Raw genomic sequence first — 24,767 nt, 5'->3', positions numbered from 1 at the left:
AGCAGATTGTTGTTCTCAATACAGATGGATAGAGTATGCTGAACATGTTTCTCCAACACCTTCGCCAGAGCAGGGAGGAGGGAGATCGGTCGGTAGTTAGCCCATTGCAGGGGGTCAAGCAGAGGCTTCTTAATCAACGGCAGAATAAGTGCGTGTTTCCACTGTCGTGGGACCACCCCCGAGCTCAGTGATAGATTAAGCAGGGGGTTCAGCACGCTGTTCAACGCTGAAGCCACCCTGGCCAGGCATTTCGCCGGACAGGCATCCAGTGGCGAGCCAGATTTCAACCTAGATAACAGCTCCAGCGAAGTTTCACAAGACAGCTGGGGGAAGACAGATAGTGTGGGCCCTGAATCAGCCAGAGAGGGATCTGAAAAGGTCGGCTTACCCCCTAAAACGGCGTCGGCCATACCGGAGTCCACAGATAGAAAGGTGTCCTGAATCTTTACAATTTTGGCCACAAAAAAGTCGGCCAGCTGTTTGATCCATTCCTCCGTATGTGAATGGACGGGGGTACTTACAACAGGATTGACAAACTCCTTCACAATTCTGAAGAGTTCCCGGCTGGTGTTATCGGCTCTGTCAAAACTCTTTTTGGCTGCGGCAATCTGTTTGTAATATGCCTTTATCGCGTCGCGGTATTTCGTTTTCTCCACAAGATCATACTTGCGCCGCCAGCGCCTTTCCAACTTCTTGCAGTCTTGTCGCATTATGCGTAGAGTGGAGGAGAACCAAGGAGCAGAGTTAAGATTAGGGGCTGTTCTAGCAGCCCTCGAAGGGGCCAGCTCCTCGAATCTTGCCTGCATCCAGTTTTGGACCAGGATTAAATCGGCTTCCAAGACCCCGGTCAATTGACACGGGTATTGGCCAAGAGCATCGGAGAGCATATCTGCTGTCACAAGATGGAAAGCTCTAGACTGCCGGGACCCTACTTTCGGAGCCCTTTGGATAGGTTTAGAATCAAACATTAAGGCAAAGTTTACCAGATAGTGATCTGACCAAAGGACCGGGAGTGGAGGGGACACCTCAATAGGCATAGAGGAAAAGATTACATCTAACGTGTGGCCTTTCACGTGAGTGGGACTGTGAATACCAGGGGCTAACCCAAACATCGCCGTGATATCACGGAGTTTGTCAGCTTCAGTGTCTGTAAGGCAGTCCATATGCAGGTTTAAGTCGCCCAATAGCATGCAATGCGCAGAACGCATGCATGGTACTGATAGGGCCGACTGCAGATCCTCAAAAAAGGACCCAATGGGACCGGGGGGTCTGTAAAGAAGTATGCCTGTACAGGTCTGGGACGCCGATAAGTGGAGCGTAAAACCTAAGGCTTCACAGCCGGCAATGTTGTCCACCGCAAAGGAGGAGCAATCTTAGGATGGTAGGGATGCTTGTGTATAATTTCGTGTGGTGTTTTTAAGTGGTGATGTGCTGCAGTAGTGCAAGTTGTATTATATTGTGGCGTAGTTTCGTTGTTTTGTCTGTTTTGGAATGTTTTGTCCAGTCTTGCCTTCACTGTGTTATACTGCGTTGTTTTGTGCATGTCGTTGCATTGTGTTCTGTTTGAAATGAATCATGAAATGCTGCTACTTTCTGGCGCAAAGCAGCACGTCACTTAAAAAGTCTGTATGGCACTGCCTCCATGGTATGGAGACTGGACCAGCGGTTGTGACGAACATCTGACGCCATCTTCACACAGGAGTGGCTTCACTTGAAGTACATGGGTAGCTGATGCTCTTGGTCTGATGTGTGTGTTGAAGAGGATGTGGCAGATTTACAAGCCCCTTGCGCTAACAGTATGTCACTTTTTGTGACGCACTGGCAACACATTTCTTAGCCCCATATTTACAAGGACATGAAAAGCCACCATGCGTGGCTTTTCCTGTCCTTGTGAAAAATGCCCCTTTACACGCAGTACAACAACCCCCAAGGAACCAGACACATTTCCAGATTTACAAGGATTCGTAATCCTGGAAATGCGTCAGCATGCTACGAAACCCTAGAGATGGCGTTGCGAGGTGCAACGAGGAGAAATGTTTCCATTTCTCCTCCTTATTTTTCCTTTTTCAATGCGTGGTGCATTCTACAGCATGCATTGAAAGAGGCAAATGCCTGTAGTGATTGTGTTTTGCACGAAGGTGCTCCTTCCAGCAGAAAAAAATCTCCCCATGATGCAGGCATCTTGCACCATGGTGTAAGGGTGCCTCCGCTGGCGCATGGTAGCTGTTTGTGCCCCAGTGCAGGGGAGAGCACAGGAATGCTACATATCATTGTAGATATGTCCCATTCCTGTGCTATGATAGTGCTGCAGCCAAAGGGCTTGCAGTGCCACACTGTGGCACCTTCTTGTAAATATACCCCCAATTATTTTGGCGCAGTTGATATTTGTGGAAAGGCGTCATGGAGGTTCACTTCATACAGCCATTCTTGGGCCTGGTTATATTTCCTGGTGGTGGCATGCTCAAGTCTATGGTATCTCAAATGAATACCTTCATTAGATCAACAAAATCTGTATTCACAAGGTTTCATGACCCAACAGTTCACCTTACCTTAAAACCATGGGAAAGAAGACAACTAACAGTGCCTGCTGCCAGTGACTCATTGCATTAATTCCCCGCAGAACCTTTACTCCCAGTTTTAGATGCTAGTCAGGCTGTTGTCGAGTCGGTCGGTCGCTGGTATGGAGTTCTCTAAATTCTGGAAGAGCATCATGCTAGGCTTCATACTGAGTCTGCCTTGCATCACCTTTCCCAAAAGGGAACATTGGGCTTGAGCCAGAACCACTGGCATGAAGATTTCATTTCTGAAACCATGGAAGGGATGGGACACAGTCTCAGGATAATGGCGTTTCTCTGAAAGACCGACTGATTGGGGACATTTGCACCCTGTTACGGATTAGTCCTGTGCCTCTGAATGGTGAGAAGTGGAGGGTAGGTCAGTGGCATTGTGGCCCAGTGCCTCTGAAAAGTCAGTTATTCTGGAGCAGAGTCACCTATCACTAGGACAATAACTTTACAAAGCCAGCAGGCATCAAGTGCAGGGAGTTGTGTGTCTAGCTCGGCCCCCAAATTGGCTTGTAGGGCGCGGGCAGAGTGTATCACTGGCCAGACTCATGGCCAGACTCATGGCCAGTGGTGGCTCATCCACTAAGGCAGAGGAGCCTTGCCCCACTGCAGTGAAACACAGAAAACATGAAATGATAATAACTTGCATTATTATAATAATTTTATTTTCTCCTTCTTCCACCTACAGGTTTGCGCTAGGGGACGGGGCAGGGGAGAAGGGGTAGAACTCTCTTAAAATGCGCAGTGGCTGCTTGGCTGCCCCTCTCTGGCTGTCCAAAACAGTCTTGCGCACTGTGCATGTTCTCAATGAAGACTGCATTACAGCCTGGATGGAGAACATGCCCAGGCCTCCAGGCAGGATTGTAATTGGTTGACTGGGAGTCTGGGTGTACTTCCTGTGGCTGAGTGAGGGAGAACTACAGAGAAGAGACATGGTGAGGAAGCGGCAAGGAAGTGATGTTTTTTTTATAGCTGCTTCCCCAGCGTCCTTCCCCCCTCTCGCGTCCTCCCCCCTCCAAAACGCCCCTTCTGTCCTAGCGCAGATCCGTTCTGGAAGCCGCAGATTGTGACATTGTTATGGTTAGGGGGTGAAGGCAAATCGATTACTCTGGTCTATGACACTAAAGTGATCGTGGCAAGGTTGATGTCTCTGGAAATCTAGGCAGGCTGGGACAGAGTCAGTCGCGAACTCACTCTAAAAGGCTGGTCAGCTTCATTACAGAGCCCACCACATAGTTATCTCATTCAAAAGCTAACAAAGCAGTGGCACTTTCAGTCACATTATGGACCGGCATCTTTGACACGTCCGTGGGTTCCGGGGTAGAGTCAGAAGCCTGGAAGGCTGTTGTTTCTATACAACTGATCAGGACTTTTGACTTTAAAGATAATAACGGGCGACAGCACAGCCATCCTTAGACTAGTGTTTCTAAGGGAGAACAAACAGCAGGTGTGTGTGAGAGGGTGTGCCCTGACCCACTACACCCTTACATTGACTTCATGATCGATACTGACAATCAGCTGACTGTTCGAAGGCACGCCCTGCAAGGCTGATACCGTGGATGGATCTCAAACTAGCCTGACGTAGGACATTGTTTGATCCCTAGTTAAATTATTTGCTTGTTTCATTTCCCAGTCTTGTGCGAAGAAGCATGGGTCATGAACACACCTCCCTACACTTGGGCATGCAGTGCACCTGACAGTGTAGGGACTGTAAAGTAGTAGGCTCTAATCCCACAAACATTGTGAATAAGCATGGTACAGACACTTAATTTAATACTCAGAATTGGACATGAGCACATGCACTCGGGCTCTTTTAGGCAGGGTCACCTGGTCGGTGACAGCTGTGTTGGATGGGTGTAAGGACCAGCCCTCGTGAGAGAGGCTAGTAAAAACACTAGACTGTGTCCAGTAGGACACAACATTCCTCCCGCATTTTATAACAAACAAAAACAAAAGTCCAACCTGTGGAAAGGAATGTAAAACAACTAAGACAAATTAAGTCTTACAGAATCAAGAGGCAGTTCACAGGACAGTAGTGGAAATGTACAGCTGGGAGCTCCTGGGCATCTCGGCATGAATTCATAGTTTAACCAGGTACCTCCAGACGTGAACACGATGCTGATGAAGCCCAGACCCTTCTGCAGCATGTCAGTAGAGTGACAGTCCACCTAGATGATGTTGATCAGTCCAACATGCTCTGGCTCTGATGCAGGGGGGAATGCTTGACAATGGTGTTTCTTGAACCACTGAAGGCAATCTTGACATGCTGTTACCTGTTAAAGTCTCCATTACAAAGCCTGGCTACATCCTGGAATCCATTGGTGGGGCAATGTCACGTACATCTCTCACGCTTGGGAGGCCCCCTGGTTTAGTTGTTACGGGAACGTCTGTGGGCTGCACTGGGGCTGCATATGTGTCTTCATCTGGACAGCGACAAGACCACCCCGTAGCCACCACCTAGTCACTCGTGTGACATCAGGGGTAGATATGTCCTGGTCAGAACCTGCGCTCGCTACCGGGTTCAGGATGCAGGGCAGTTGAGCAGGTCGTCACTCGTACTTCTTGTCAATTTGTATGGCAACAGTACAGGACTCCAGCCTTGTTACTTGATGCACCAGGGGTTGTGATGATGCACATGGCAAAGGATGGAGTGGTTGCCATTAGACGACTTGTATGACAGGTGGTGATGACTTGCATGGAGGAAGGGTGACTGGAGGGACTTTGCAGCTATATAGCTCAGTGTACACTTAGTGCAGTTCTTCTTTGGCATGTGTGTTTGCAAGCAGGGATGCCAATTGCTCTAAGCAGTCGGTGACAGGTGGCTCGTGAAGCCTGGAGCAGACACACGATTCGAGCATGCAAGCGGCTTACATTCGGTACTTCTGTTGAGCTATCTTGTGTGACGTCACTGCACCCCATTGGCTGGCTTGTGTTAGTAGGTGCACTCAGATAGTCATACGAGTCCTCGTTGTTGCCTCCTTGTTTATTTCTCCTGTGCACCTGTGGTTGTCCATTCTTCTGTGTACCAAGATTGTGACACTCCTTTTTCTCCACTCCTTTTCTTCTTCACAATGTGGCAATCACATGTCTTCTCAGCCCATGCTGCAAAATGGTGAGAGGCCATGTGTTGTCCATTCTTCTCATGGGGACCTCTTGCCAGCTCCGTCATGTCTGATGGACTGGGCATCTTCTCCCATCACAGACCACTCACCAGTCCGGTCCTGTCTGTAGGACTGGGCCTCTTCTCAGGTGTGTTAGCCATATCATGGTTGGCAGTAGAGGTAGGTGTGCTTTGATGGATCATGTCTGCAGCCTCTTCCATTCCTTTTTTTACGTCAACAAGGTATTGTGGGTGCAAACTGTGGGAGGTGAGGTTCTTTATTTTGCAGTGGTGGTAGCTTGCCACTAGGGGACGTGCAACTCTCTTCTTACCTGTAATGGACCGCTGTATGGCACAGTCTTAAGGCAGGATTGGGGTCACTCCCTGAATAACCCCAGGCACACTGAGGGGAGGTGTTGGTGCAGTTAAGTTGTGTACATGATCTATATTTTTCCTTCCTGCACTGTGGCCAACCGGTACCCCTCATCTGGAATTTCCTTCTGTGATCTCCTTGTTGGTTCACTTCATTGATGGTGGGTAAGCTCTCTTCCATCTCTTCTTCTCTCGAGGGTGCAGTGTTTGTGCATCGATGCTGCACTGGTAACGCTGTATCTAGCCTAGGGTTGTGTGCACCTGGTAGGGTTACTCACTTAATGTGAAATTTTCTTTAATTGACTAACAGTGGCAACGCAGTGCTGGGGGAGCCTTTTATGCAACGGTGCATTGTCTCTGTGCCCCTTGAGATAGCGCCATCAGCTGGCTCCTTGTGTTCCTGCTTTTCTTTTGTTAGAGCCACACAGCCACTGTGGGAGCACTCACAGCCAGTGATGCTTCTCATTTGCTGTGGCGCCAGACAGCAGAGGAGCTGTGCATAACGTTCACTTTTCCCTTATAGGGTATTTTACATCTTCTCCCTATTTTTATTTTGTCCCTTGCCTATATGCATGCAGTATTCTGTTGGCTGTGAATTTAATGTTCTGTGTGGTGCTTGAGGCAGCTGTGGGCTTCTTGGGGGCTCTTGGTTGCTGCTGGTCTCCTTCACTGGAAACTGCAGCCTTTCATTCTCCAATGCTGCACCAACTGTGATTCATCCCCCATTTATTTTATTCTGTGTGTGTATGTTTCAGTGAGGCCTCTCTCACGTTGCCAGTGCTTGCTGTCTGTAGCTTTGGCTGATGTGGGGTCTCGCTGCCATGGCTGGGCTATCCTTGGCTGGGTCAGACTTGGGCTTCCAGGTGATCCTTGTGGGGGTTATCAGTCTTCTCTGAAGAGAGATGCTAACAGCTCCTTGTGGAGGTTATCAGTATTGTTTGAAATGGGAGGCTACCAGTGTCTGTTCCTCCCCCAAAGCAATGAAATGCAGCCTTTTCTGTTGCTCTACAATTGCCCATTAGTAATCCTGTGTTCCTTTCCTTGGCATGTATTGGTGCACCTGGGGTCAGAGGGCAGTAGAAGCTTATGATTCAATGACAGCTGCCTGTTTTTCCTCTGAGCCCCAGGAAGCAGAAGTCTCTTAAGTGCCCGGTTGCTGAGCTGTTGCTCCTGCAGCTGTGCTTTTAAATGTGAGGCCATGCCGAGTGAGCCCCGTGCCCTGCTGCCCTCTGGTGGAGTTCCAGCCACAAGGCAGTACAGGAGCAGTCTCCTTTGCTTCTACCTCACAGACGTCTCTCACCTCTTCAGGGGTCGCGTTTACCCGCAGGTGAATTTGGTCGAGGGGGTGGCGGTCCTATGGGTGATCATTTAATGCTGGGTGTCAGGGCAACTCATTCTTCTGCAATTGTCGGTGCACCGGGGCTTGCCTTACGAGTCACTGCCCTGCCTGCTTGGATCTTACTCACTGGACTCCCCTCATAGTTGTTCACATAGACCCCCTCAAATAAATCCAGTTCAAGGCAACAAATGCAAAGAAGAGACCACGGAAGTGGGCCCCTAGCTGCAGGGCCCCTTCAAGTGTCCAGCTCATCAACATCTGGGAGTCCATGTGGAACACCTTGCAACTAACTGTGGAAGCTCTCCAATATCAGTCTGACAAGATGGACATTCAATTGACGCTTGCTAGCACCTTGGCCTTAAATATAGGAGGGATTAATGAAAAACTAAGGAGCCTAAATTCATAAACTCATAAACCGGGCCCAACAAGAGGCAAACCTGATCTGCAGCTGTGGGCCGATAATCGAGAAACTATCCTCCCTGCTCTCCATGATGTCCATCTTCCTTGATGATCTGAATAAAGAGTCTATAGACAAAAAGGATTCTTCCAATCTGCAAACCGTACCATCTAAAAAGCTAAGTCTGATGCAGGCAACCATAGGAAGTCCACCTGGGGGAGCCCCCACCATCGTACCAATAACACCACAACCCAAAGATGCCCCAGCACATAATGCCAAACAACAGTGTCAACTCAGGAGGAAAGGACACAACAAATGTCTAACACAAATCAAGCTGCAATACAACCCCTCTTCTGCCCCAAACAACAGATCTTGGATGTAACTCAACCAGACACAACTCAACCTCCAACAGACTCCTTCAAGGCCGATCGAACAAAAATAGTTCCAAGGTGGCCACGTCAACCCTGCAAGGGAAAAATCTCACAGCAGATACGAAAGGAGGACACCCCAATCAGACCCAGGGGGCCTCAGATATCTGTCTTAGCACATGAATTACCGCAATGCGAGAGTCATCAACCAAGCTAGCCCATCACCAAGAAGGAAAACTAAACAGCCAATGGTCTGTGGTCATAGAGGCCACAATTGACAGCACCAGGGTCAACACAGACCTAATATTCATACAGTCAAACATTTTGAGCCCAGCAACAATGACAGTGGTAAGCTCAGAACCTAGGCCAGTCCGCTTACCTAAGCCTGACAACGCAAGGACAAAAGGGCCCGAGACGGAAGGCACGAATGGCTCAAACTGCCACTGGTTGCAAGGCACTGGGCCACCACACATTAACAGAGACAGGCCACTGAATCTAAATCCACGAGGTCGGCATCTAAAGGGGGAATAGGAAACCAATACCAGGCAGCAGCCGGATTCCTACATTCTGCTTTTCAAACCTGAGTCCAATTCAAAAGGGAACTGTGATACCCGGTACAGAGGGAACATTCTCCAGTTACTGACAACCATCCAAGCTTTAAGGGACATTAACACAACCAGCCTCCCTGGAGATCAACATTGCTTGCCAAAAAAGTGCTCAAAGAATGCAAAACATTTATATCATGGGAAATAAGTATTACCACTGCACTGTATACCCACATCCACTACTTTCCAATAAGAAGAACAAAATCAGTGGCAGCAGAGAAATCACCCATTGAGTGCTTAGGGGAGCGTGGAGGCAATAACCTGCAAGGGAAGGAGTATACAGCAAGCATCACAGCCAACCCCAATCACAGTATTTACCTATGCACTCGGCTGTCCAGCGGATCTCCAGAACCGTAAATGTGCCCACAGATGCCCAATGACAAAACGTGCAACAGAAAGGGGCGCCTCGACAGATCATGTTGCCCTTGTGCTTCTGCTCATGGGACATCAGTGGACTGAGAATTGCCCTGGAGTTCACATTATACATTAAATCATTCAACATAGTCTTGCTGCAGGAAGCATGGATGGCTGACCCACACCAACTGCAAGGTTTTATTTGCTTCCACACACCGGCAGTCAGGAAATCACAATACAGTCACTCATCAGGTGTGCTGGAAATCTACATTTCAATAACTGACATCACTACTGTAAAGGAAATCCCCATCCATCAACACAATTAAGATCTCCCTAAACCTTAAAAGAAATGAGGAGGAGGTGATAATAATAAATGTCCATGTAAATCTGAAACAAAAATCCAGGAATCTAGGCATCTCATGGACCACCTCTTGACAACCATAAGCAAGCAGGACACCCCAAATCTCATCCTCTCAGGGGACCAAAATCTACACATCTTAGGCTCCTTGGCTGATGAGGAAGTGCTGGTTCAGTCTCTTATCTGGAACATTACAGACCAAAAAAGGAAGCCTGAAGTGGCTTCAAAAGCAATATGGCCAGGCGTCTGCTGGAAGACCAAAAGCAAATCAATCTCTGTGCCTTAAACGGTAGATTCCAAAAAGACCCCACACGAGCACCTCCATTCTACTCCGATACCACATATTCAACACTAAATACACATTGGTCTCCCTCCCACTCTTTCACTATGTGGTGAGGTTCCACCTTGGGGACTAGGGGGAAAGTAACCATTGCCCCTAGGAGGTACAGTTGCAGGCAATCACACCAACATTGGTAATCCCACCAGGGGGTTTACACTCCTGTCATACAATCAACCTTAAACGAATGAAATCCTTACTAGTAAACACTGGGGAGGTTCTTCAAGCCGCGAAGGCCTTGCTATAGAAACAAAACAGTCCCTATCAGCAAATGGGAAACCTTCACCGCCAAACTATCAATCTCTTTTGCTTCAATAGCCAAATACAAGCCACCCCACAATGAAGAGAAGAGGGATGGGTTCCTAGTCCACAGCGGACCTAACTAAAAACAACTAAAAATCAATAAACAAAACGCTTAGATCACTGAGGCACAATCCTGGAGACCAGAACCTCAGCTTATCTTTACGCCAACAGAGAAACAGACTCCAAAAACTCAAATGGGACATCAATAGGTCCAAAGAAGGAGTGGTGTGGGCAAAACTCCTTTACGATCCCAAAGCCAAAAATACCACGTGCTTTTGGGAAATGGCGTCAAAGTAATTCATCCATTGCATGCTGGGGTGACGCTGTATATTACAGAAGAGACCTGGACTCTCTTTTAAAAAAAACAATCCAATCAGCAAACCGGGATAGACCCGTAAAGCCTAATGACAAGCTCTAGTATAACCCAGGACCACCAACACAATCATACTCCCTAAACCAGAAGCAAACCATCAGGAAGTCGACAGTCCATCTTGTATAACTACTAAACAAGACAGTCAGAAGTGCATTTATCTAGCAGACAAAAGGGTAATGATTTGAATGATGCAGCAGTGGCACTAGCACCAGGACCAAGAGCTCAAGGCACTCCACTAAACACTTAATATCACTATATTTTACTATAAAATAGGCAGTCACAAGTGCAGTCACCTTGCAGACAACAGGGGCATGCTTTGAATGGTGCAGTAGGTGCAGTGACACTGGGCTCAAAATTTGTCATGACCTCCTCTAAAACACCTAATATTGCTAAATGTTGCTGCTATACCGGCAGACACAATTGCAGTTATCCTGCAGTTAAAAGGGGCTTGATTTTAATGGAGCAGCAGGTGCAGTCTCACCGGGGCCAAAAGCTCTAAGGATCCCACTAAACACAGAAAATTGCTAAACATTACTACCTAACAGGCAGTTACAAGTGCAGTTATCTAGCAGGCACAAGGGCTGTCATTTCAATGGAGCTGCAGGTGCAGTGGCACTGGGGCCAAAAGTTGTCAGAACTCTTCTAAACACCAAATATTGGTATATTTCACTACTAAACAGGCAGTCACAAATGCAGTTATTTTGCAGGCACTAGGTGTGATTTGAATGGTTTAGCCAGAGCAGTGGCATTGGGCCTAAAAGTTGTCAGTACTTCTCTAAACACATAATATTGCTATTACATCAACATTTTGGTCCTACCTATTTACACTATACCACAAGTAATAGCACAATATATTGCCTTTTTGTACATAAACAAGTCATAACAATTTAACAGACTTTCTGTAACTTATAATGTACACCTACTCAGCAAGCTACAACTTACAACAAAAGCAGTTTATTATTAATGACATTGATGAAACCTAATGTGTTTACCAATACTTGTTTAATATAAAGCACACTTGCCCAAGGGTATGGAAGCACTTTACACGAGCACCACCAGTTACATCATTTATTTAAAGCATGGGACATTAACTGATTCACCAAGAATCACAGAATGCTGAGGCAACACTGAGACTTGAGTCTGGTTCAAAAGGTTAGGTCCTCATTTACTATATTTTGACTCCCAACAGCGCAGCAAGCCTTCCTGCTGTGCTGCTGTGCATCCAATAAAAGGGCAGGAATGCACCGTATTCTATTCTTTTCTATTCATAAACCTTTCCAAAGCATGTGGATCCAAGAAGGGCCTCCCAGCGCTAGGGTAGCTCAGCTGAAAGAGTAGAATTAGTTGACCAGGATAGGTTTTAGCAATTTCCTAACTTTGGGTTTGGATTCTGTTTTCCAGAGATGCTGGGGAAGTGCATTCCAGAGCTCAGGGGCTTTGAACGCAAAAGAACTCCCTCCGCTGCTGGTTCTGTTTGTTCTAGGCACGTTTCCCGTGTGACTGCTGATTCATCGGCAAACCACAGGACCCCTTCAGGAATCGTTGGCGGCCATTGTCCCAGGTATTTACTACTCTGCTTCACTATCTTGGGCAGGCCCAGCGCATTTGTCTACATACTCTTGTTAGGATTTACCGCGCACTTAGTCTTCCGTGCCTGTTCCCATTTTTCAGACATTGCCGACCTCTGCATGCGGCTTATTTGATTCCCCATTTGTACCACTGACGATACGACTACACCTTGATCCCAAGTGAGTGATCGGGGTGGTAGTCACACGTATTTTTACCCTTGACTCCCCAGTCAATAACTAATGTTGTTCCCTCCGTGTTTATTTCTTCTAGGAATTGCTGACCTGTGTGGTGGCCTGTCATTGTACCATGAACTAAGCCCTTTTTGATCACGATTCTGCCCTGATCAACTGTGAGTTTATATCAGCTACCACGATTAGTTGTACTTCACAATTTGATCTCCCTCATAAATGTTCTCTCTGGAGCTTATACGCGCCCCCTTTTCTTACAATGTCTTACAGACTAACCTCTGTTCTCCCTTGATTGGAGACGGATAGCCCAACCATTGATATCCTTTTTACGGTAAAGGCCCTTAGGCACTCCCTGCGATTTAAAATCACTGTGCTGCTATGTATTCAGTCACTCACTACACTTCATTATTCCAGGTAACCCTGCCCCACCACATCACCACTGTCCTGATGAAGACCCCGTTTTAAGGTTTTACAGATACCTGACTCTACATTTGGGGTTGAAACGTCGACAACCTATCCCCCTACCAGCTTGCGCCACCTACACTGAGGATATCTACATAAGTGCATTGAGCATGGTTTTGCTAAAATTTGCAATGAACATTGGTTGATCCTCTTTCAGCTGGCTCTACGTTAAAGCCAGAGTTGAGTAACCTATAAAACTTTTGAGCTGAGGACCAGCATTGTTTACCTTGTAAAACCTTGCATATAATTTTCTATATGTTTTCTCTCACCTTCACCCCATCCCACTCTTTCACTCCCTGGGGCACTAATGTAATTTGAACATAAGATGTATTGTTGTATGATATACTGCACCTCCATGCACATTGTGATTAAATACCAGTGTGCTAACTAAGTATATGTTGTATTCTTTTAATGAACGGCAACCAGTGCAGACTTGCCAGAGCCGCAGTTGCAGACTGATGTTTAGAGATTTAAAAAAATATGCAGGCAGCAGAATTCTGGATAACCTGCAATCTTTTGATAACAGCCTTGAGACTTCCCAGGTATAGGGGGTTTTCATAATCCAGGGGCAAGATGACTAATCCTTGCACCAGACTTCAGCGCCATGGTTCAGGTAGCCATCTCAAAAGCTTTCTTATTGTTCTAAGCGAATATATGACATTACTATGCAAACAATTACAACACATGCTTTTACAACACAGTTTTTACATCACAACCACAGTTACAATGCTTGCCATTACATGGTATTTTTAAAAACTACCATTACAACAAATTCCATTACAACGCATACCATTACAACGCATAATACTTTTAGGGCAACAGTAGGGTAAGTGTTGGATAGCGTAGGTGTAAACATTACTATTCCCACTCCAGAGAGTGCAACAGTAGGGAAAGTGTTGGATAGCGTAGGGGTAAAAATTACTATTCCCAATCCAGAGAGTGCAACAGTAGGGAAAGTGTTGGATAGTATAGGGGTAAAAATAACTATAAATAACAAAAGGAGAGAGTCAGGGAAATTACACCAACTATGTGAGGTGGGAACTCCTGGTCCCCGGGGTTAATTGTAACAACAATGGAGAAGTACCCCCTGGGAAAAAAAGAGAAAAATCTCTGTTTCTAGAGCTTAAAGCTCAGGTCAGCACAATATGCCCCAACCTGTTACCGTACAGTGCATGTCCTACTAGAAGACCCCTCACTCACCAACCTAGTTGGTGACATGCTTCATCATCGGGGTCCCACCCCATAGGCTGAGTGCCCACAGGGTGTGCTGCGACACCTGATTACAGTGGGGAGGGTTTCTTTTTCTTTTATATGTGCATAAATTTACAGTGATGAGTGTGTTAAAAAGGGCCAAAACTACTCAAATTTCAAATTTCAAAGCTTTATTCGACATTCGTCATAAAAACAATTCCTCCCTAACACTATACAAATAAATACAGTGGAGAAGTGTGGCTCAGGGGTTAGAGGCTGCAGACCCGGAAGCTGAGATCGGCCCTGGACCAGGGTTCAATTCCCCGCCTCGGCGGGTCTTGGGCTAAAACTTCCACGGACTCGCTAATTCTCGCTCCGGTGCCTTCTTGACTCACGGGTTCACACTCTGCGACTCTGGGCAATAGCTTGCTTAATCTCCACAACAGGCCCTTGCGGCAGGATGCCTGGCTTTCACCTTGTGTATACCCTGCTGGGGTTATCTCACAGGGGAATACCAGGACGGGTTCCCTAAGCAAGTGCCGGGAAACCCACTGCGGGTAGCTGTGCGCTATATAAGCTCAAATACATTTACATACTATGTCTAAAAATACTCACAATAAAATACATATTAAACAATTGACAGTCGAATACAATGCACAATTAAAAACATTTACTTGATTCATAAATTGGTAAAAAGAATTCTATCCTAAAAACCGTATTTTTAATCAGATACAATATCTAATAAAATGCGAGTGCGGATCACCAAAACCCAACCAAGAAATTTGGCTACGGCAATTGCAAAGAGCGGCGAACAATCTGTTTCTAATATTCTCAGTGCAGTCGCCTGGCTACGAGTGCCCAGATTTAAACAAACTGGTCTTAGCCATTTGCGCCTTGGACTAGCATATAGTGGGCAGCAAAACAACAAGTGGGAGATATGCTCTATTTGGTCTTTGCAATAATAACAGTTCTCATCCCGTGATGGAAACCAATGTTTTTTAAAAGCATTTACTGGGAGTGGTCCGACTCTGTATTGGAAGTATAACTTCCTGTCACGCTGCCTTACAATTATATCCCAATAAGCTTCGCAGGATGGAACCATTTTAATATCCAAAAAGCGGCCAGTTAGATTAGCTCTTGACCCAGCACAATAGATTGAGGAATACACCATCTCCCAACATATTTCTTTCAGTTTTGCTTTAGTTGGAAACTTTGTCACATCCATATTACCCCAAAGATGGTCCAGCTTTAACTTTGCCAGTAGACCCCTCAGATCTTTCAGCCAAACAATGCAATGAAATTGATCAAACTTGACAACATCTAACAGTGCCGATGCATAGTGGGCTAGTTCCGGCGTCACCATCAGGCGCCTCCAGTACAACAATGGCCGCAATCGTGCTATGTCCTCAATGCTTCTTAGACCAAGGTCCAGTTTCAATGGCATTGTGGGTGTACTTTGTGGGACCGTTACCAGCCGACGCAAGAACCTGTTTTCCGCTGAACCCAGGTCTGCTAAATTTGAGAAACCCCAAAGTTCGGAGCCATACATACAGGCACTCAGGACTTTCATTTTGTAAATTTCGAGGGCACAATTTATTGGCTTTGTCAGCGAGGCTCTATGTTTACGTGCAACTGCTCCTGCAAGCTGGCTAAACTTTAATACTGCCATGGTAATGTGAGACTTCCATTTCATATTATCCTGTAACATTATTCCTAGATAGGAAAAAGCCTCAACTTTCTCTAGAGGAGTGCCCTTATAGGTAATTGCACCTTTAAATGTGGACTGGCGGTTCAAACACATAAACTTTGTCTTAGTAGTGTTCAGCTCAAGGCCCCGACTATCACAAAAATCGCCAAATGCATTTACAGCCTTTTGGAGACTGCTTGGGGTGCGTGACAGTATAAGCGTATCATCCGCAAACATGAGGACGAGGACATATGAGCCTGCAATTTTGGGGGCATCACTTGGAGATTTGTTCAGGTAATCCACAATACCGTTAATATAAATGGAGAATTGTGTTGGGGCCATGACACACCCTTGCCGCACTCCCGGCTCTACTGGGAATGGCTCTGTCACTTCTCCCTGCGCCCCCCACCTGATTTTAGCATAATTATTTTCATGCAGACGCACAAGGAGAGTGAGAAGTTCTGGGCTTATTCCTGCTTCGGCCAAAGTCCTCCACAGCTTTTGTCTAGGCACTAGATCAAATGCGGCTCTTAGATCCACAAAAACGGCATAGAGGGTACCCTTATTTAACGTTACATTTCTCCAGTAACTGGCCATGAAATAGAAGACCTGATCTATAGAACTAGTCAAGGGACGAAAACCCGCTTGGTAGGGCGACAAGATGTTATTATCCTCTATCCAGGTTTGCAGCTTGTTCTGCACTAATCGGCCCATCAGTTTCTGGGCTGTATCTATGAGACTGATGGGTCGATAGTTGTTGGGGAGGGATTTGTCACCTTTTTTTAATACGGGGATAATTTCCGCACCCTTCCAGGATGGAGGCACTTCCCCTCCCATGGCCACTGCATTGGCTAACCATGAGAAATACGTGCACCATGACCTCTGATCGCTTAGGAAGACGTCTGCTGGTATACCGTCCATGCCCGGGGCTCTTCCCCCCTTTACACACTCCAAAGCGATACTAACATCCTTTTCATTGAACACTTCATGATTATAGTACACAGTTGGAAGTGTAATGTCAATGACTTGCGTTAGGCTAAGGGCATATTGAGGTTTAAAGAACTCGGTCCACTTGTTCTTGGGGACATGGTTTTGTGGTTGGGCGGCTATACCTCCCCTATCCCATTTTACAGTTGACCAGAATAACTTTGAATCTTTGGATGCGCAGGCATGCTTGAGTTCACACCAGCGCTCCTCGTCCCATCTTTTCTTAGCTTGTTTTTGTGTTAATCTATATATATCCCTAGCCTTCCTAACTGCAACAGTGTTTCCCTCTCTTAGTTCAATACTCAAGCTTTGGCGCGCCAATCTGCAGCTTTTGTCGTACCAACCCAGTCTGGGGAGATGTTTTTTACCCTTGCTAAGGTTAACCGTTTTTATGAAAAAGGCCTGTAATCTGTGGAAGTAATTTAGTGTGGGTCGCCATCATATGATCTTGGAAGTTTACCTTCCCAACATGGGGTTTTATCTCATTTATTTCCTCAATCACTGCTCTCTTCAGGTCATCTATTTTCTCTACATCTTCTACAAGCCTATTCCATTTCAGGTGGCGCTGATTGTTTGTGCAGACTATGTCCTGGGTGACCCTTTCCACATTGGTACTATGCCCCACAGCCCCTTGATATGGATGGAAAGTCATGCACAAAGGATTGTGGTCACTTTCTATTCTTGTTACCACAACCATATCTATCAGTTTGCTCCATTCCCTTCCATCTACCAAGAAATAGTCAATTCTGCTGGTTGCCCGGCCGTTGTTAAACGTACTGGACCCGTTGCGGTCAGAGGGCGTGCGCCCATTAGCCACTCTTAGGCCTCTTGCCAGGCAAAGACTTTTCATTTGGATGGCCACTGCACTCCACCTTTTAATGGCAGGCACCTCAAGCATTTATTATCCTCCTCCTCTGTCATAATCCTATCCTCCTCACTCAAGAGTTCAAAGGTAGAATTTATGTCCCTCCCTACTATGATATGTTGTTCCAGGGGTAGGAGCTCCAGCTCCTGTTCTAAGACAGATACTACTTCTGAGGTATTTCCGGCCCCCACCCTCCTAGCATATATGTTAAAAAGTAAAATTTCTTGGCCATTGCCCCATCGCACTCTAAGTGCTAAGATATCATTAGTTGGCAGTGATCTTTGTATTATTGTGCAGTCCAATGACTGACGTATCCATATCAACAGCCCTCCCGAGGGACAGCCTTTTCGGTTTTTTGTTGCTGGAATATGAAAGTTCACATACCCCTGGCGAAAAACCGGGCTTAAAGTCCAGGTTTCTTGCAGTAAAATGATATCATAATTATCAATAAAATCACACCATTCAGGAGTTACCATTTTAGACGCTATACCTGCAATATTCCATGACATAAGGGTCAGGATAGGATTGCCAGTTTTACTCCCTACTTGACCTAACCTTGTACCACTGCATACCGGCTCAGCGGTCAAAGTGGTTACAACCTCTGAGACCGCTGCGGGGGCATTCAGTTGGTCATATGAGTCCTGCTCCGACAACCAACCGGTGCTCCTTACAATTTCGGGATTGGTACTTCTATTGTGCAGGGTGTTTTCCCTTCCCCTTGCGTTAGAATCTTTTGATTTGCTACAATTTCCTGCCTGCTGAATAGCTTGTGCGCACACCATATTGGCAGTAATTAGGTTTGTGCTCCTTCCCTCAGTGTTCCCTTGCACATGTTTAAACTCTTCCAGTCAATCGCACTCATTTAAATTAGAAAGGGCAGAAAATCTATTTTCAATACTCAAGCCTTGATCAAGATTTGGGACACCCCATCCTCTTCTACTTCCCAAAACTGACCACTTGGTCCTAAGAATATTCGGATTTGCTACAAGACCTCTTCTGCTATAAAATAAGTCCAGTGTGAGTGGAAATATTTCTGCTGTTCTACGTTAGGGGGGAAATAGGTTAAGTAAGACTTCAGGCAGTACTTCAGGTCCCTTAAAATTTAGTACCCCACAGTCCCCCTCAAATCTTTTAATGTTGCTCCCTATCCACTTCACTCTTCTTGCTGTTAACAAATCCTGTGCCAGTTTTTGTTTGCCCCATGGAGAAATATGCATGTTATTGCTCAACCAGAGCAACGCTTTATTTTGTAATGATTGGGGAGATTCTACCTGGCCTGGTTTCAAGAGTGGGACGTTAGCTAGGACCAGGATCATAGGGGAGGCTTCTACGATTAGCTCCACCGGTCCAGCATCTAAGCCGGGTTCCTCAATCGTCACCGGTCTTGCTATGGGACCATCATCTAATAAGGTGTGTGTACCTAGTCCTAGGTTTGGTATGGAGGAATGGGTTGGGGCTACTTGTTCTTTCCCCTTTCCTGGTTGAGTGCCCGTATTTTCTTTTTCCTCTAACATGCTTACAACCTGGTTAGGTATGGCCTCCACATTATCGTTGGTATTTTTCAAAAGACCCTCAAGTTTATTAACTTTGTCAGTGAGGTGGTCAATTTTAGATAACAGGGGTTTGATGATTCCTATTTAACTTCAAGTCCAACATACCCATAATTTTCTTAATATTGGCATCATCCCACAACATGCTACCATCGTCTTCTCTCCCTGCCTCTTCTATGGTGTTTTTACTAGGGGGGTGGCAGGTCTTTTCCTACTAGAGCGGAGCCCGCCTCGCTTAGGTTGGTATTTGGTGGCCCCTTTGGCTACTCTCGGCGCTGGAACGGGCGCCGGAGGAGGAGATTTATCCTCAACTAGCTCTATATATTTTTGGAGGTCAACCAATTCATCTTCCACTATTATGTCTAAGTTTGAGTTAGTGGAAGCATTCAACATAGGGCTATCAGTGCTAGGTTGGGAGAATGCTGCAGTTTCGTTAATATTATCCAACTCCAGAAGATTCACCATTGGGGTGTCCAATGGAGTAACTATTGGTGTTGGACTAAGACCCAGCGAAGACCTACGTTCGTTATTTATTTTGGCCACCACCTGAACTAGATAATTGTTCATCGTGTTGCAGGGAGTAACAGATTGTTTTTGTTTAGACATTGCTAGATGATGAATACAGTTGGGGTATACTGGTGGTGGTAATGCCTTGCTTCTGATGATAATACAATTACACTTTTCTAATAGCGAGCAATAACAAAGACTAGATAGAGTCAGCGAAGGGTGTGTACCTCACAGTGCAAATTAGGCAGGGGTCCTGGTCCAGTCCGGTCTCCTCAGGCCTCTGAGGGCCACAGAGGGCCCGCCCTTTGCCCGGGCTTAGCCCGGCACGTCCCGCGCAGCGGCGGACTGGGCCGGATATAAGGAGTGTGTGATCCCCTGGGGGCGTGGCTGACAGGGGGCGCGGACCAGGTGGCTGTTGTCGAGCAGGGACTCCTGGGAGAGTGAGTCCCTGCTGCGCAATGCTCCACCCTGCAGCAAAGCTGGTTGTCCTCCCCAGCAGCACAGAGCTCACACCCAACGCCTCCTCCTAAAGCGCGATGCGAGGAGCAGCACCGGAGCAGGCACGAGAGGGCACAGTTCAAGTCCCGGGGTCCAAGGTCAGTTCCTCCGCACAGGGCTCGTTCCTCTATTCGTCGTCAGCAGAAAGGATTACCATCGGTCACTGGGGCACAGGTGATTAAATCAGTTTACTCGCCTGGGGGCGTGGCTGACAGGTGGCGCGGACCAGGTGGCTGTGGTCGAGCAGGGACTCCTGGGAGAGTGAGTCCCTGCTGCGCAACGCTCCACCCTGCAGCAAAGCCGGTTGTCCTCCCCAGCAGCACAGAGCTCACACCCAGCGCCTCCTCCTACTGCGCGATGCAAGGAGCAGCACCGGAGCAGGCACGAGAGGGCACAGTTCAAGTCCCAGGGTCCAGGGTCAGTTCCTCCGCACAGGGCTCTTTCCTCTATTCGTCGTCAGATTACAGTGGAGCGGGTTTCTTTTTCTTTTATATGTGCATAAAATTACAGTGATGAGTATGTTAAAAAGGGCCAAAACTACTCACTTCAAGACTTTATTCTTGAGTGCTTGGACCCCTATAAAAGCATTGTGGAACCTGTGCCTAATTAGGTAGGCTTTTGTGTCTCAAAACGTGAAATGCGTTAAAAAGTAGCATAGTGTGCTATGTGAGTATTACAAGAAAAATTAATAATAAGGTCTACATTAGGCGTGGGCGGAAAATCCGTTCCGCTCGCGGATTTTGCGGATTTTCGGGAAATCCGCAATCCGCGAGATTTGCGAATTTCCCGCAAAATCCGCAAATCCGCGAGCAGCGGATTTTGCTCGCACTGCTCGCACTGTTCGCGTGAGTTCGCGCCCCGCGAATAAGTGCAAAATTGCAGAAATACGATCTTAGCAAAACTGAAAGTAACTACTTACCAGGTTCAAAAGTTCAGGCTCATCATTAGTAGCCATTTCCTGGAGTGCTTCCTGAGGGGCCCCTCCAGAGTTCAGTTGGCAGTTGCAACTATTATGTGACCCTGCTCTGAACCTCAGAATAGTTACACATATGCCACAAAGGTCCTGAATTACAGCTAAGGGAGACAAGCAGGAGCCAGGCTGGAAGTTAAAATCCATTAATCAGCCCCTAATTCATTATTGTCAGTTGGGGCAGGGCAGGTGTTGTAACTAATTTTGCAACAATGAAAGCACTTAGCAAGTGCAAAAGATCACTAATCAGGGCGCACTAAGGAAGCAGGTGCCAGCTAAAAAAATATTCTGTGACACATGAATCAGCCCCAAATTAATTCAGGTCACTTGAGGCAGGGAAGGTGTGCTTTGCTTTGCCGAAAATAATGTACACTGGACAACCAGAGGGTGTGGTGATGAAACAGAGGGTGGCATGGGTGGGCCAGAGGGTGGCATGAGTAGTCAGAGAGTGGCAGTGGTGACAGAGAGTGGCAGTGATGAAGAAGAGTGTCCCAAACAGGCTGGACACGTAGAAACAACAAGTTCGCGAAACTTGCGACCCGACAGGTAAGTTCGCAATTTGCGAAAGTGTACAAAACCCTCGCGAACTGGCAGAAACACGGGCGAACACAAAAAAAAAAAAATCCGCAAATTCGCGGGAATTCGCGGATTTTGCGGATTGCGAATCCGCAAATCCGCAAAATTCGCGAACGCGAGATCCGCAAAATTCGCTCATGCTTAGTCTACATGTTTCAACCATTGAAAAGATTCTTAGGTTTTCGTCAGGACCGTGGTGATTGAACTGGGTGGCCAGCACACGCTAAGGTGCACCCTGCCCTCATTCAATTGGAAGACCGCAAAATTGCGATCTAGTGTAAAAGGGTGTGTCTTTTCCTCATTCAGGAGAAAAACCTGTAAGAAAAAAAAAAAGAAGGGGGGATCAGGGTTGGGATCACGTACCAGGGTGGACAAAACATGGATATACACTTAACATATAATGTGCTGTTCGTAGTCACCTGTGAAAGGTCACTTATATGGAATACCCATGCTTCTAGTAGGACATGCACTGTCCGGTAACAGGTTGGGGCATATTGTGCTGACCTGAGCTTTAAGCTCTAGAAACAGAGATTTTTCTCTTTTTTTCCCAGGGGGTACTCCTCCATTGTTGTTACAATTAAAAAATAACTATTCCCATCTACCCCCAAATCCATACCCACCCTAAACTAAAAAATCTCCATTACTTATAATGCGTTGTATTGACATGCGCTGTAATGATATGCGTTGTAATGGTATGCATTATTTGAGCAGTTGCATTGTCACAGTTGCGTAGTTAAAGCAGTGCGATGTTGTCAGGTCCCAGATTCTTCGCAGAGGCAGAACTGATGCTGGCTCTCAATGCCCTATCCCCAGTGACGCTGCTTCGCGAGCAACGGCACCAGAGACAGGGAAAGGGGAAGTGGACAGAAAAGAGAGACACTCCAACGACAACTGGCACCAACTAGTCCTTCTATGTTCTACTGGCTTTCAGGACTGCACTTGGGTTCCTAATGCACAGAGGAAAGAGAGAAAGACAATGCAGAAACTCCAACTACGCTTCCAGGACATATAATACTCAAATCCAATTTATCCTACCAGTTGTCCTTAGAGCCTTGCCCCTCTCTGTATATGGTTGCGAGTTGTTACCAAGAAGGAGTGGACAATACTGAAAAAAGGAGAACACCCCGTTAGTAAACTGAATAGAGGAAAATGTTCCCTGACACTAAACCAAGTATTTCCCCCCCTACCTTCTTCAATGGCAACGTTGCTTTCAAATTGGGAGTCTGTTCACAGGTTCTAGTAAATTGTCATGCTGCTCATCTACAGTCTTGAACACTTGGAAGATACGCGCAAAAAGGAACCAGGAAGGAGAAAGAGGGAGGGAAGAAAAGGGGTAGCGCAATGGGGAAGCTCTGGGGGGAACTGGAATGTCTTCCAAGAAAGATCGGAAAAGTCTTACTTTATCCTCCGGTGATTGACTGTTTGCTGTCAAAGCCGTTCGCAGCCTTGCGTAGCTCTGAAGTGATGGAACTGCCAAGTTGAGGATAATTCTCCTCAGGAAAAGTTCAGAAAGTCTTTCTCGATCAAAGAACTCCTCAGAAACTCTTCGCTGGAATTACTGTAAAAGCGCAACCTCCTTCCGACGGTCTTTTCTTCACTGACACGTCGAAAGATTCAAACCTTTCACAGTCTTGGTTTACGATACCTTACACCCACATCCGACTTAGAACTAAGATATTCAGAAACAGGGCTATGAATTATTCTCACTGAAAACACTGAAACTTGAAATTCCTGTGAGGGCCTTGAATGACGGCCACTCACGGCAGAGTCTATTTTGAAGTGCGCAGTGTTCTGAGCTCTCGCTCCTCAAGATTACTGGAAACTAGAAGACTGATTTGCATATAGCCAGGTTCTGAGCTGGGATGGTGCAGTGGAATAAATAACGGTGATGGATCAAGCCCTGATCTTTGGACTGGGTAAGAGTGGTATGCTTAATTCAGACACTCTGTTCATCACCACCCCCTTTTCTGAATCGTCAAAGCCGTTTGCAGCCTTGCGTAGCTCTGAAGTGATGGAACTGCCAAGTTGAGGATAATTTTCCTCAGGAAAAGTTCAGAAAGTCTTTCTCGATCAAAGAACTCCTCAGAAACTCTTCGCTGGAATTACTGTAATGCGCAACCTCCTTCCGACGGTCTTTTCTTCACTGGCACGTCGAAAGATTCAAACCTTTCACAGTCTTGGTTTACGATACCTTACACCCACATCCGACTTAGAACTAAGATATTCAGAAACAGGGCTATGAATTATTCTCACTGAAAACACTGAAACTTGAAATTCCTGTGAGCGCCTTGAATGACGGCCACTCACGGCAGAGTCTATTTTGAAGTGCGCAGTGCTCTGAGCTCTCGCTCCTCAAGATTACTGGAAACTAGAACGTCGCCAATATGTCACCACGGCAATAGCGGCGACCATCTTGAATTTCCAAACTATTTCACATTTACCCAGAAACTCACCATCCTAGGTTTCACCACAACCCTGGATGTCTTCTTGGAACGAAAGTGTCCTGAATTGTATAAGGAACTGACTGAATGATTCCTGACAGTACCCCCTCTCAAAGACCGAGACAGCGGTCCTGGCTTGGATGGAAACTGAGAATGAAAGCGTTTTACTAACTGAGAAGCATGTACATCTTCAGCTTTTTCCCAGGATCGATCTTCCGGACCATATCCTTTCCAATCGATCAGATAAAACAACTTATTGGAACGGATCTTGGAGTCCAGAATGCCCTTGACCTCATATTCAGAATGTCCCTGAACGAGAAGCGGAGGAGGAGGCTTCTCTATTCTAACCTGAGGGGAAGTTTTCTTCAACAAGGAAACATGGAAGACAGGATGGATCTTCATGTTAGGAGGAAGCCTCAATTTCACAGTAATTGGACCCAGAACCTCCTCAATTACATATGGACCCACAAACCGAGGCTGAAACTTCCTATTTCCCTTGAGATGCAAATGCTTAGTGGACAACCACACCTTATCACCTGTCAGATACTCAGGAGCTGGTTTACGATGTCGATCTGCATGTTGCTTGTACTTCACTTTAGCCTGAATCAAATTCTCTTCTGCAGATTTGTGAATGGAAGACATATCTTTCAATAACTCCCCTGCTGCTGGCACCCTCAATTCCTCCTGAACACAAAAAGGGTTAGGATGTCTACCATAATTAACATAGAAAGGAGAATAGCCCGTAGATGCACTTTTCGCATTATTACGTGCGAACTCAGCCATCCATAACTGATCAGCCCACACTC

The 24,767-nt window shown here is 46.5% G+C and overlaps 1 protein-coding gene across 3 annotated transcripts in view; it reads left to right on the top strand.

The window, feature by feature from the left end:
• LOC147701195 (free fatty acid receptor 3-like) overlaps positions 1-24,767 on the top strand; it is a 161,411-nt gene that overhangs the window by 71,642 nt on the left and 65,002 nt on the right. Inside the window, exons 2-3 of one of the 3 annotated variants that reach the window (XR_015297164.1) lie at positions 11,872-12,031; positions 12,310-13,078. The exons of the other annotated variants lie outside the window; for them this stretch is intronic. The gene's annotated coding sequence lies outside the window, so the exon portion shown is untranslated. Of the gene's footprint in view, positions 1-11,871; positions 12,032-12,309; positions 13,079-24,767 lie in introns of those variants that run through there. 3 annotated transcript variants of the gene reach the window in all.

This window comes from Lissotriton vulgaris, chromosome 7, assembly GCF_964263255.1.
Source record: "Lissotriton vulgaris chromosome 7, aLisVul1.2, whole genome shotgun sequence".
Lineage (NCBI taxonomy): Eukaryota > Metazoa > Chordata > Amphibia > Caudata > Salamandridae > Lissotriton > Lissotriton vulgaris.
This window is presented reverse-complemented; position numbering and strand designations above follow the sequence as displayed.